Here is a 13,603-nt window from a genome sequence, read left to right on the forward strand (position 1 = left end):
TCCCCTTACGTCTGTAATTGCTACAGAGTGGTTCCAGGAACACTTTTCTGAATTAAAACACTTCCGCTGGTCACCAAACCCTCCAGACGTTTGTGAGGCGCTCAACTGTGGGGTCATCAGTGCCCGTGCAAAGTCCCAATTTTTACATATCCCAATTTTTGTACATACACAGTCCAGTCTAACCACAGTCACGAATGACGATGATGATGAAATGATGTGAACAACACAAACACCCAGTCCTCAGACAGAGAAAATCCCCAAGCCGCCCACGAATCTAACCCAGAACCCTGTGATCCAGAGGTAGCAACGTTAGCCACAAGCTGCGGACTATTGGTTATGAACAAACTGAAGAAACTGCATAAGGGTAGAAATTTAGGAATATGGGACCAGGGTAAACTGAAAGAACCAGAGGTTGTAGAGAGTTTCAGAGAGAGCATTATGGAACCATTGACGAGAACAAAGGAATGAAATACAACAGAAAAAAATGGGTAGCTTTGAGAGATTAAATATTGAAGGCAGTACAGGATGAAGTAGATAAAAAGACGAGGACTAGTAGAAATTCATAGATAACGCAAGAGATATCGAATGTAGTTGATGAAAGGAGAAAATGTAAAAATCCAATAAATGAAGCAGGCGAAAAGAAATACAAACTTCTCAAAAACGAGTTCGACAGGAAGTGCAAAATGGCTAAGCAGAGATGGCTAGAAGACAAATGTAAGGATGTAGAAGCATATACCACTAGGGTGGAGGTAGATACTGCCTACAGGAAAATTAAAGAGACCTTCAGAGAAAAGAGAACCAGTTGTATGAATATCAAAAGCTCAGATGGGAACCCAGTCCTAAGCAAAGAAGGGAAAACAGAAAGGTGGAAGGAGTATATAGAGAGTCTATACAAGGATGATGTACTCGAGGGCAATATTACGGAAATGGAAGAGGACGTAGATGAAAATGAAACTGGAGATATGATACTGCGTGTAGAATTTGACAGAGCACTTAATGACCTAATCGAAACAAGGCCCTGAGAGAACTATTTATAGCTTTTGGAGAGCCAGCCATGACAAAACTCTCCAATCTGCTGAGAAAGACGTATGAGACAGGAGAAATACCGTCAGACTTCAAGAAGAATATAGTAAACAGAATCGCAAAGAAAGCAGGTGTCGACAGGTGTGAAAATTACCGAACTATCAGTTTAATAAGTAACGATTGCAAAATAGTAACAAGCGTACAGACGAATGGGAAAACTGGCAGAACCGACCTTAGGGAAGGTCATTTTGGATTTTTGGACCCGCGAGGCAATATTGATCCTAGACTCATCTTAGAAGATAGGTTAAGGAAAGGGAAACTTGCGTTCATAGCATTTATAGACTTAGAGAAAGCTTTTGACAATGTTGACTGGAATACTATTTTTCAAATACACGGAGCAAAAGGTTATTTACAATTTGTAGAGAAACCAGATGGCAGCTATAAGAGTCGGAGGTAACGAAAGGGAAGCAGTGACTGAGAAGGAGTGATCCAGGATTGTGAGGTTATTCAGTCTGTATACTGAGCAAGCAGTAAACGAAACAAAAGAAAAATTTGTAGTAAGAATTAAAATCTATGGAGAAGAAATAAAAACTTTGACGTTTGCTGACGACATTGTAATTCTGCCAGAGAGAGCAAAGGACCTGGAAGAGCTGCAGAACGAATGGACAGTGTCTTGAAAGGAGGATATAAGATGAACATCAACAAAAGCAAAACGAGGATAATGGAATGTAGTCGAATTAAATCAGGTAATTCTGAGGGCATTGTGTTAGGGAATTAGACACTTAAAGTAGTAAAGGAGTTTTGCTATTTGGGAGGCAAAACAACTGATGATGGTCGAAGTAGAGAGGATATAAAATGTAGACTGGCAATGGCAAGGAAAGCGTTTCTGAAGAAGAGAAATTTGTTAACATCCAGTATTGATTTAAGTGTCAGGAAGTCGTTTCTGAAAATATTTGTTTGGAGTGTAGCCATGTATGGAAGTGAAACATGGACGATAAATAGTTTGGACAGGAAGAGAATAGAAGCTTTCGAAATGTGGTGCTACAGAAGAATGCTGAAGATTAGATGGGTAGATCACATAACTAATGAGGAGGTATTGAATAGAATTGGGGAGAAGAGGAGATTGTGGCACAACTTGACTAGAAGGAGGGATCGGTTATTAGAACACGTTCTGAGGCATCAAGGGATCACAAATTTAGTACTGGAGCGAAACGTGGAGGGTAAAAATCGTAGAGGGAGACCAAGAGATGAATACATTAAGCAGAGTCAGAAGGATGGAGCTTACAGTAGTTACTCAGAGATGAAGAGGCTTGTATAGGATAGAGTAGTATGGAGAGATGAATCAAACCAGTGTCTGGACTGAAGACTACAACAACAACAGATACTCAGAAGCCTTTTCCCAAAAGAAAAATGTATAAACTGTTGGGAGAGACAAGTGACCCTAGAAAATTTAATAAATCAATTTGGTTGTCACGCACAATCAGTACACCGATAAGGCATTGTAATGTATAGACTTTCAAGATACGTTTTAATTATTCTGTTAAATATAGTAAACATTTTGTTTGAATCCTAAACTTACTTAAAATTATAACACAACAGGATGTTAACATAAATATGTTGAATGTGTGAGTGTCTGAATAACGCATTCCATTCAATAAGCAGGCATAATAAAAATTTCTCTATCTTGCCTTTTATTGCCTTTCTATAGTAGCTTTTCGCCTGGATATTTTGATGGTTTTTAATGCCTAAATTTTCGGTCTCTTGTTATTGGAATTCCGTTACTGGAAAAAAAATCTCTGATATAATAGGCTATGCTTTGCTCATCACAGTTCCCAATACTCCTTCCGGAGACAAATAGCATAACGAATATGATATATCAAATATCGAACATATAAAAATACACTAATTTGACAAACAAATTCTTGAGAGTCTTAGAAGAAGGAAGAAAATGGGATTGGGGTTGAGAGTAGTCTTAGAATAACTCATTTTACTGTTCCTGATACAGTTTATTTGCAAAGACAACGCGAGGTATCCCTCACATGGTATTTACATTTACTTTGCTTCAGTATATCTGGGTTCAAATGGCTCTGAACACTATGGGAGGTCATCAGTCCCCTAGAACTTAGAACTACTTAAACCTAACTAACCTAAGGACATCACACACATCCATGTCCGAGGCAGGATTCGAAGCTGCGACAGTAGCGGTCGCGCGGTTCCAGACTGAAGCGCCTAGAACCGCTCGGCCACTCCGGCCGGCCAGTATATCTGGGGTATAACCTCATTTGAATTACACAACATTCCAGAAGCCTGGCTTTCCTTCACGTTTATGTAAAGGGGAAGATTGCTGGTAAAACCTGCAAAACAGTTTTGTGCACTAACCTCATGAACTGCTTTTTTAGAAACTGGAAACCTGTTCCTCAGTGCTCTTTTGACTATGTACGCCACCTGTGTAGCTATGATAGAAGTCAACCCCGCGTACTTCTGTTGAGAGCGTTGTGTCTTTATGGGGAGAATGAGCGTCAGCACAGACAGTTTCCAGCGGAATTGAGTGCACCAAGGAGAAGTAATTCGAACGTTCAAATGCTATTGAGAGACACAAAACGGAGATCTGACTTGTAGTGGTTTCCTTCTACCGAAGATACCAGTTTATGCTCTCTGCCAACAAATCAAATTACTGCTCTTAGGTTCCTCGAGCAGACTGCAACAGAACTGTGTGCTCCCATTCGCAGTGGATTAGGTTAACTGAGTCGATCCAGACAGTACACTCTTCATAAAATAAATTTCTTCTCTAGGCTTGAATTAGGAGCAACAATGTAAGCCCCTCGTATTATGGAGCTCTTAGAAGATGGGCTAGGGAATCTTAGAAAGAGACCTGGATCAGTCACGAATGTATCCTTTCACTGATGAGTCCAGGATTTGTCTGACGCATCACTGTTGCGAGAGCGGCCAAATACGAAAAAGAAGCACCCAGAAGGGTGGTAGGAAACGGAATGAAACTTGACAATATGAGAACGGACGTGATGTTCTTGCAGCGATTACAAAATTGTGTCACACTTTTAAAAAAGTTGACGGTATGAGCCCACTTGACAGTATGATGTTGCACGCCCCTCGCCTGGATACACTGCACTGATTCGGTGTCACAAAGCTGCTACAACTTCTCCTAGGGCAAGGTGTCAGGGAACTGTTGTGAAGGGTCAGTGATACCCTGGATACTGGTATTGGGACGGAGTTGCTGTTCTGTCGTGGACAGATCCGGGCATTTTGCTGGCCACAGTAGTAACTCAACATCACGCAGACAGTTTGTAGAGACACGTGCAAACGATTATCGTCCTGTTGGAAAATGGCATAACGATATTGTCGCATGAAAGGTAACACTTGAGGACGCAGGATTCCCGTGGCCTGAAGTCACATCCCACAACTCCCGTCACGACGATGCCAAGAGTAACATGACTGTGCCTCTCCTAAACATGGGAAGAATAAAACCTCTGTCCAGGTCGCGGTCATACTCGCCTAAGACGGTTATCCGGTGTAGTGCAGAACTGCGATTGACTGTTGAACACAATATGACTCCATTAATCAGCAGTCCGTTCTTCTTGGTCACAGCTCCAAAACCAATTGTGTTGTGTGTTAATAGTAGCCTGTACATAGGTCGGTAATTCCATAGTTGCTTGATGAAATATTGTAACTCCGACCAAAGGCGTGGGATGACACAGAATGTTACGGGGAGACTATCACTTGCTTTCTAATGGAAGGCAGAGGTGTGAAGCGAGCTCGATGTTCTTGATGCACAATATGGCGATTCTTTCTGGTAGTGGTCAGGCGAAATCAACCGGAATCTTGCCGACTGGCGTGTCTGCCCTCAGGTTCCCACGCAGACCGTCATCTGGTCTCTGTCACATCTGAAATCCCCAAAAATCTGGATATTACTCGACTCGACCGCCCCAGTAATGTGGGACCTCTTTCAAACACAGTCACGTGTCTGATGCGAGTACGCTGCGCCTCCGTGTCCTTCGCAGTGATCACTCAACATCTGAAGCTGTTCACGCCCCTTGTATACACTGCCAGTCCAGATAAGAGCACTACACACGAACCACACTAATGCACTCTGAAGGCCGTTCGAACTGTCACAATGTATTGTATCTCTAATTATTTACACACTCCTGATGATGTTTAGATATATGAATTTATATTGATATCCGACCATGGCTTTTAAGTTCTTCACCTCTTTCCTGCAGCACTGCACCAGTGTTCCCTCAAGTATTCAGCGTGGAGGTGGGCCAGTCACGTTTTGGACCTGCATTGGCGAATGTCGGATGTCTGTCACGATTACAGAGCGTAATTTGAGGGTTGCAAAGTATCGGGACAGGATCCTCCAACCTGATGTCCAGCGTTAAAATCAATATTTCATCATTCAAATGCACAGTACATGAACAAACCTTCAGGAAGAAAGCAAACGAATGAAATATCCACAAGTATATGTTGACATAAACCAAACTGAGGATGCCTACGACCACTGCTTCATCCCAGGAGCTCTCCACACACACAGGAGGACATCAAGAGGGTATCATGGAACAACAGCAACCTCTTCGTGAAGATGTGAACCGCAACCAAGAAGGAGCCAAGCATTTTACAATGCACAGCGTGGAGCCATAAGAAACACAGAGGTGCAAAGATGTTCACATTTGAGGCTATTGCCCTCGTTTTGATTATTGCTTTCTTTTCATATCACAGAATTGTAATCTGTTTTAGTTTCGTAAGGGTTATTGCTTTTCTCTGTCCTCTTGAATATATGTCCACATAATTCCACCCGCCCCCTTTTATGCTTGCTGCCATGTACGAAACATTACAGATGTCGATGTTGTGTGGTCAACCTGTAATAATGGAAGAACAAAGCATACGCTGAAGTAGAAAGAGTCTGTCGTTTGAAATACTTATAACTGATTGGAAAATTTCCAGCTTCTCACTAATCATGTAAGTTGCGTCAAGGTGGAGATCCAAAACAAAACAAAAAAAGGGGTCGTAGCAGAAAGACACGCAGCGTATATAGTAGCTACACGTTTCACTCGCGAAATATTTATACATTAAGTCTGAAAGTCTTCTTCCAACTAGTGGCAGAAGAAACTATACTTTTACTACCCCGAAAATCACGTGCTTTTTGGTACTTGTTGAAGGTGAGTTGTCCTAGGATGACAAGGTACGTGACAACAGCAGTGAAAGCAGAAACTATCAGACGGCGGTCGATCTTGACAAATCCGGCGGCACTGAAGGACGTTCGAGGTCCTTGAAGCGTGAACCTTAGGAATTCATCAAACTCAGCCGTGTGCCGCTGAGGTACCACCGATGCCCTGATGAGGATCACACCTGTGGCTGCCGCAGTATCATCCGCAGCCGCGCACGACAGCGAGAACAGTAGGATCCTGATCCAGTGCAAGGCAAGCCACACCTCCGATACACTCACAGACTCGCTGAATGAGGGTCCCGGCACAGCTTGACGAGTACCTCATAGGAACTGCAAGTGGCGCCACGGATGCAGAACGCGATGTCGATGGCCATGGGCAGGCCAAAGTGACTCATCAGGTGGTCGGCGGCGCGTCCCAAGGCCACGTACGTCTCCTGCAGCTGCAGCAGTGAACTCCTGTACGATGGTGACGCTCCTACAAACAGTTCTGTACAATGGAGGGACAGGGCATCCTGGAGGGCATCGTTCAGTCTGGAGAACCTCGCCCACATTTCCAGGACGAGCAAGATGAATTGCAGGGTCATCGTCACATCAAACAATATCACCAAAATGACTACGAGACTCACAAATGCGTTACCAAAGATGAATAAACTTACTGTCACCAAGTAGAGCAGCATTGAGAGATTAACAGCTACTACTAATCCTCCCAGAACTTTTGCATATTTCACCTTCTTCGTAGATATATGTGTATCAGCTAGTTTCATCTCCTTTATGAAATATTGTAAGTGTTGGCACCTAGACACAGTACATATTCCCAAAACTGATAACGTCTTCATTTCGAAGAGTACTATTATGAAGATGTACAAGGGCAGCATTATTTTTGAAAGACTTGAGGATGTATTCCAATAAACAAACGTCGCATGATGGAGCATGTACGAACTTAAGGCCACTACAAAGAACCACAATGCTGATAGATTAACAATATTCTTTCAGCAAAATATCTGTCGATCTGTGCACATCGCTGCAGGTCGACATCTCCGTGTCATAGGCGCCAGTCCAAAAGCTTGCCACATTCCATACAACACACTGAACGAAACATCGAACTTGAAGACAGTCTCTCTTCTGTAACCGTACATGGTGTAAACGTGTATGATATCACTGCCAGCTTTCCCGCTACTGGAATGGAAAGGTTTTCTATCGTCCACCCCATTTGGGAACTCATAAATGCATTTGATCGCTTAGTGTGGCAGTCAGTTTAATTTCTGGGAAGTTGTCACTGTTCTTCACAATGTAATGTTTACGCTGTAAGTATTCGAATTCAGAAGCACGCCCTTTGTTGTGTTGGCGGTTTTATTTGTATTTTTATGTTTTGAATAAAATATAAGCGAGTGATCGTTATCAGTGTGAATTCCAGATGAGCTAGGTGATGTATGTCTTAGTTTTTGCCATTATCGTAAAAGTATCTACAAACTTCGTTATTACTGTTCCAGCTGTCAGGCGGAGACAATTGTGCTTTTAATGCGAGACAGAACATGTCATTAGCATTAATATCTTTCAGGTTTTGCCTAAATAGTGTCTCTGTTTACCGCTTGTTACACTGACATATTCCTTTTTAAGGACAATCGATTCATACGAATAATTTGCATAAGTCACACAGACTTTTAGCTGTCAGAAATAATTGCCACATAACTTAACATGCCTTAGCCCTACTAGCTTTCAGTTCCTCGTGTACGAGCGTTGTTTCTATCTTTGCAAATGAAACGCAATGTACATAAAAGGCACTTTGATTATAGAAATTTCTAAGTGGCCACAGTTTTAAGGTTCAGGAAAAGATGCAGACAACACTCTCCTGGTACAACGTTGATTGTAAAACGATTGACAAGCAGCAAAAAACTGAAAGACAATTTTAATTTACGAAGAGGTAGTTCTTAGTAAAGTACTGAATGGAAATAAACTATAGTATGCACTGAGGAAGCAGCAGTGCTGAAGACTTTGGAGTGTATGGTATAAGTTGTAGAGCTACAAGGAATATAACTATAAATAAAAAAGTAATGATGACAACATACAAAAAACTCAACAGACTAGGAAGGAAAACTTGAGGAAAATAGGAAATTGCGAAACGAGCAATACCATCCCATAGGAAATACTAATCACGTTAAAAATTTTATTAAACGTAAAAATGGTCCATAGTAGGCTACAATAAGATTTTTATTCAATCGTGCGATTAGCCAATTTCGACTAAGGGTCATTGTCAAGTACACTTGTAAAGTCTGTATTTTATGTAACTTTCAAATCACTCTTAACTACAAGTAAAATGTAGCCATATTCTGTCAATTTACGAAAGGATCTACACTACAGTGGCAGCTTTTCGAGTGGATCCATTCGTAAAATGACAGAATATGGCTATATTTTACTTGTAATTAAGAGTAGTTTGAAAGTGTCATGAAACACAAATCTTTCTAATTTTCTTGCCAATGACGCTTAGCACGATTAAATAAACATCGCATTACAGCCTACTATGGACCATGTTTACGTTTATTCAGGATCTGGAGACTGTGGATTCCCAAAGGAAAAAAGAAAAAGAAAAAAATTAAATCGTGACCACGTATAAAGATAATCATAACAATTACAATTGTTTATATTTTCAGTTGTTGTTCCGCTATATATATTTCAATACTGTTTATTTTGTAAATTACAATAAATAGTAACTGTCGTTTGAAACTGAACTTTAATTGCAAAAGAGGAGTAACTGATGCTCAAATCTCTAAGACAAACAGGATATATTTATTATTATTATTATTATTATATTATCACAATTTTATGCTCATCTTCCTAGTCATTCTTTCGATTGAAATAATTTTTCGAGAACGTTGAAAATACGGATGAAGGTGAGGTTACGAAAATTGGGTAAAAATTAATTATAATGGAAGAAAAACCTTGACTACACGTATTCTCGTAACTCTAATAGAAAACTGTACACTTTGTATTATTGTACATCATAGTATAATATATACGAGTACACTGTCATCTTCAGCTTCCAATCCATCGTCTCTGCCAAAATGCTTGGCAGGACTATCACAACATTGAACGAATCCCAGAAATATTTATGCAAGTCATGGAATGGTTCAAATGGCTTTGAGCACTATGGGACTTAACATCTGAGGTCATCAGTGCCCTAGACTTAGAACTACTTAAACCGAACTAACCCAAGGACATCACACACATCCACGCCCGTGGCAGGATTCGAACCTGCGACCGTAGCAGCAGCGTGGTCCCGGACTGAAGCGCACAGAACCGCTCGGCCACAACGGCCGGCAATGACGTCGGTATGCGATAATTTCTATGTTGCCACATGTTCTATGGATTGCTGGTCACTTTCAGCCTAATATCGTGTGTGTTATTCACGATTTATGAAACATTTCGGTGTAATGCAGACAATTATAACAGTGAAATATTTGTTTCAATCTATTACCAGTCACTTTTTTACTTCTCCATTTAATATACTGCTAAGAGCCTCGAGCATATTTTGCTCATCAGGCGATTTAATCGCACGCGTAGAAAATTACAATCTAAAATTTACTGTTTGATAATTTGCCAACTATATGTAATTCGACTCTTCATTCGGGCATGTGTGTGTGTGTTGTCCTTAGTGTGATTAGTTCAAGTCAGATTAAGTAGTGTGTAAGTCTAGGGACCGATGACCTCAGCAGTTTGGTCCCATGGGAAGTTACCACAGATTTCAAATTTCCATTTTGCAAGCAGTCTCTTAGACCTATTCCATATTTTACAATGTCTGTCTATAAAATAGTTAATTTCAGATTATTTCACTAACATTTGTTTTCAAGCACACAGTAAAATCGTCTTATAACGAGCAAAACATGCCCGAAACGCTTAGTAATGTATTACTTTAACACACAAGTAAATAACGTGACTGGTCACTGAGGAACACGAATAACTAATTCATAACATCCAGGGTACCAACACTTATCCACAATGGGCCGAGTCTACACGTAATACTGTTGACCAGCCTGGCTGCATATAGTGCTTGTTATGACTCACTTGACTTTAAAGTTATTTCACAAGTAACCTCCTCATTATAGAATCACCATCCAGTTTCAGGACATACCTCCAGGGAATGCTTCCTCGCCAATAAACGGACATCCTCGAACGTTCGTGTACTTCTGTTTTCTGAATATTTTTGCCGATGACATGTTTTTGCTGGAAGACCAAGTCTAGCGCTGACGAAAACCCCTTATGATGTCTCAGTAAGCTACAAAGCTGTTCTTTAACATGAGCGTAATAACATAACAATAAATACAACATGTAGGTGTCTCCTGCTGGTTTAAAGCCTAAAAATTTCATTGTGTATGGTAAAACGAACGTGCAGTGCATGTAAATCAATTAGACAGCAGAGAAGAAATGAAAGACTTATTATATTTGTGATAGACTGGTATCGCAGTACGGCATCACAGGGGCCTAGGGAGGCCTAGGCAAGACAGGCCCACGCCAAAGGCACAGGCACAGCGTGGGCGCAAAAAGTGACCGAAAAACAACAGTAAAGACGATTTAAGAATTAAGCAGGAGAGGTGCGTGAGATATCTGGCCTCGTGTGTACATGACTTCTGCTGGCGAGACAATGCCTTCCCTTCGTCCTTAGAGCAGAAATATCTCGGGAGCGAGCATCACTTACTGTAAATGTTGTCAACACTAAGCTGAAATTGTCACTTGATCCCGGGATGACGCTGTTTGCTTTGGCCAATCCACATAAGCCGTCACGTCATGTAATTCACGTCACGTCAAAATATTTCACAATGCATTTCAAATGGTGACATTTACTTAGGCCGTCAACAGACTGTCACGTTACATCATGGCACGTCGAGGTTTCTCGGGAAGAAAGTTTTGACAATATCATCCTTTTCTGAACAACTCAAGCTATAGTAGCGGATTTCATACTTTTCTGTCTTCTTAATCTTATTATTATGCTTTATTTTCGGGGCAAACTGCAAATGCCCCATGACCATTTGGCTATTCTTTCCATTCAGTGGTCTTACACAAGCAAAAAGGATTTAGGTGTGAAATAATAGAACAGATCTGATACTGCATTTAAATACTCGTACACTGAGGTGACAATACCTCCTAATATCGTTTCGGACCACCGTTTGCCCAGCGCAGTGCAAAAAACCGACGTGCCATGGACTCAACAAGTCGCTGGAAGCCCCATGAAGAAATATTGGGTCATGCTGTCTCTATAGCCGTTCATATTGTGAAAGTGTTGCCGGTGGAGGAACTGACCTCTCAGTTGTGTCACATAAATGTTTGATGGGATTCATGGTGGGCGATCGGGGCGGCCAATTTATCCGGTCTAAATGTCCAGAATTTTCTTCAAACCAATCGCGAACAACTGAGAACAGTGGCATCGCACATCGCCATTAATTAACAGTTCGTCGCTGATTGGGAACATGAAGCCCACGAATGGCTACAAATGGTCTCCAAGCAGCCGAAAATAACCATTTCCAATCAGTGATCGGTTCAGTTGGACCAGAGGACACGCTCTATTCCATGTAAATACATCTCACACCATTATGGAACCACCACCAGCTTGCTCAGAGTCTTGTTGACAACCTGTGTCCATGGCCAAACTCTTTTTTTCAGTCATCTAGGGTCAAACCAACATGGTCACGAGCCCACGAGAAGCTTTGGGGCGATGTCGTTCTGTTAGCAAAAGCACTCGGGTTGGTCGTCTGCTGCCATAACCCATTAACGCCAAATTTCGCAACACTGTCGTAACGGATGCGTTTGTCGTACGTCCCACATTGATTTCTGTAGTTTTTTGACGCAATCTTGCTTTTCGCTTAGCACTGACAACTCTACGTAAACGCCGCTACTCTCTGGCATTATGTGAAGTCTGTCGGGCACTGCACTGCCTTTAGTAAGTCGTAATTTCTGAAACGTGTTATTCTCAGCCCTGTACTAACACTGTGGATCTCGGAATATTGAATTCCGTAACGATTGCAGAAATGGAATGTCGCATGCATCTAGCTCCAACTACTATCCCGCAATCAGAATCTGTTAATTTCCGTCGTTCAGCCGTAACAACGTCTGAAGGCTTTCCACATGAATCATTTGAGTACAAATAACTGCTCCGTCAATACACTGTCATTTTACACCTGATGTACCACCCACTATCATACAGATATGTATATGTGCATATTGTTATATCAGGACTTTTGTCATCTCAGTATAAGAACATAAATCAACAGAGCAGTTTCCACTAAATAACGTTTCAAGAGAATCGGTTAGATTTAACGAAGCGTAAAAATACTGTTGTTTATGACGTTATTAGATACACAAGAAAAAAAGGCTCTGTTTATTGCTTTATAGCTGTTGTTTGAGGTGGTTGTATGTATATAGTTTCCTTAGAAATAAACGTCATTATTTCAAACTGTTGTGTCACTTCTCAGCCCTTTAATAAGCAAAATTGGGCATTAATATAAATGTTGTCGTTTTTAGTTTCTCAATTTCTACACTATACTCTGACTTTTTGTATCACAGATGGCGGTACTGGGCTAAGCGAACTGACGTCACGGACAGAGTAAATCCATGCTGCGTGACGGTACCGTTAAGTGATGCCTGTTAATTTTGCTCTCAAAGTTAAGAGTTCACATCATTCCAGATGTCAAACACAAATTGTTACGGTGTCTGCAAAACACCTATGTCAAATCTACAGCACCTATGAAGAAGAACTGTCCGTACTATCGGTATAATGACATTCAAAATTTATAGAACGCTTTACGGGCAAAGCTACGCCGTCCACAGATCACGTTGATTATCTACGTATGTTGACAGCATAAAATCAATTCTGTGCATCTGAACGCTGACTCCAGAGATATTACTTCTCTATGCCCTCGCCCTGAGACTCTAAACGCATTAAGCATGGTAAAGAAAAGGCGTCACGTAGTATACGTGTCAAACTCTCAACAGTGTAGTATGGTGTTATCACAGTGCCCTGTCTTTCAGGTATCATATTAAAGAAATAAGTACTACTGAACAATCGTCTCATGCTACATGTGTCAACACTGCATCTGGTTGGTACAGCTGCCTCCTACACAGCCAGCTCATGTTCAATAATGGGGTTTTTGCTGCTACTGCACTATGGTATTGTAGGATCTAAACATTTGGCGAGCAGAGGGACACGCTGCAGAGTCGCAGTATGATCTGCACGGAACAAGAAACGAAAAACAGTATTAATTTAAGGGCACGTGGCAGACATATCATACGCAAAAATTACCGTCGGTTGCGGTAGCTAGGAGTCGAAATCAGATCAGCTGCTTGGAAGGCAACAGTGCTGAGGCAACTCAGCTGTTCAACGAAGGCTTCTTATTTTTGCCGATTTCTGCCTAC

Source organism: Schistocerca americana, chromosome 2 (genome assembly GCF_021461395.2).
Source record: "Schistocerca americana isolate TAMUIC-IGC-003095 chromosome 2, iqSchAmer2.1, whole genome shotgun sequence".
Lineage (NCBI taxonomy): Eukaryota > Metazoa > Arthropoda > Insecta > Orthoptera > Acrididae > Schistocerca > Schistocerca americana.